We start from the raw sequence: 1,816 nt of genomic DNA, 5'->3' as shown, positions 1-1,816 counted from the left end.
GGCATGGGGCTTGGGGCGTGGGGTTTGGGACACGGTGTGGGGCGTGGAGCATGGGGTTCGAGACACGGGGCGTGGGGCGTTGGACCTGGCGTGGGGCGTGGGGTTCGAGGCGTGGGGTTTGGGACACGGCGTGGGGCGTGGGGTTCGAGGCGTGGGGTTTGGGACACGGCGTGGGGCGTGGAGCACGGGGTTTGGGACACGGGGCGTTGGCAGGCCCCGGGGGCTGGCGTGACGGCGCCGGCGAGGCCCCAGGGCCGCGTCCCCCCCTGCGTGCGCAGCCCGGCTCCGTCCCCGCGGTGCTGCTGGCGGAAGCGCGGTGCGGAGCGGCCACGAGGCTTCGCAGCGCCCCGAGGGGAGTGACCGCCCCAGGGCGGCTGCACTGAGCCCCGCGGGGCTCGGGGTGAGAACCCGGCTGCTCTCGGTCCTGCGAGGGCGCAGGCGGAGGCGCCGGGGGGGGGTAACTGGGAGGAAGCAGCTGCCGCCTGCGTGGGGGGGCTGCGCAAATGCAGCCGTGTCTGGGGTGCAGGACCATGCCTCACCGCACGGTGCAGTGGAGAAGGAAAGTCTAGAAAGATAAACTTGAATTTCGAAGTGTGAGAAGCCTGAGCCTTTCCCAGTAAGGTGCCTTGTAAGAGTGAGACACGTCAGAGATCCCATAATGGAAAACAGCCCCGTTCCTTGGTGATGGGCAGCGCTGTAGGACCTCGCTGTACAGATAATGGTGAACCAGGGCCGAGCATAGAGCTACCGTACAACCAACACCAAAAATGCGCTYGATGTCAGCGTGGTAGGATCTTGCATCGCTGTGTCCTCTGCCACCCACTGCCTGCTCCTCTTCCTGGTGCTTCTTGGAGGTGCAAGGCTCTTGCATAACGAATGTTCATAACTCTGCTCACCGCATGCGTTGCCTGATGAAAGCTTCCATTCAGGATTTCATCAGCAGTACTTTGTAGTGCTGCTGGTTTGGGATGGGYTTTTTTGCTTTTACTTTTTGGTACCAATAATTTCTAGGAAGCATTTAATGTGTTATTTATGTAATTAAAGTCTCTTGGAGGGAGAACTAGTCCAAGTAAAATTAGGTTGAGGTAGAATGCTTCTGATCCTCACAAAAATTGCACCGTGTTAGTGGGAAACAAATTGGGATTGCTGTCTAGCTTCCCTCTGGGAATTTTGTCCTAACTTGCCATTTTAAGATTAGCGCAAAATCAAGATTAACCACTTCCCCCTCTTSTTTGCTCCCTGAGCTTGTCGAAGTCACTTTTTCCCTTCTGTCTTTGTTAGTTGTCCCTCCAGCACTCCCTTACAGCAGCAGTTGCAGGTGTCTCTTTATAGCACTGAGATCTTGGCTAAAGTCACTTGTGTGCTTTCTGGAGAGGAAAAGAATAGGCAGTGCTGCGTGGGAGGCTGGCCGGTCCGTTCAGCCCTCCGAGCGGGCTCGATGGAGCTGACACCTGTTGCTACTTCAGCTGTCACAGTCTGGCTTACAGAGAAAACTCTCCACGTTTCGTGAAGGAARCTTCTTTTTTCAGGGAGCAGGCCTTCAGGGCTCCATCTACTGATCTTTCCCACACACAGAGTAAAAAAAGTGGCAAAATCTGCCCCAAACAAACATATAACCCGCCAGGCTCGGCTCCCGGTTCTGCAGAGGTCGTACAGGATAGCTGTGCTATGCCAACGTCAGGATTTCCAATGCTGCCGTACTTCGGTCACTGTCTTTACTGGGGCATGTTCWCCTTTAGTTATATCCCCATCTCTTCACATCTATTTATGTGATGAATCTTATCTGTCTGCGTTTGATTTCTTCTCTYACCTGCAG

This window comes from Rhea americana, unplaced genomic scaffold (genome assembly GCF_003343005.1).
Source record: "Rhea americana isolate MKP2758 unplaced genomic scaffold, rheAme1 scaffold_194, whole genome shotgun sequence".
Classification (NCBI taxonomy): domain Eukaryota; kingdom Metazoa; phylum Chordata; class Aves; order Rheiformes; family Rheidae; genus Rhea; species Rhea americana.
Note: the sequence above shows the minus strand (reverse complement) of the source record.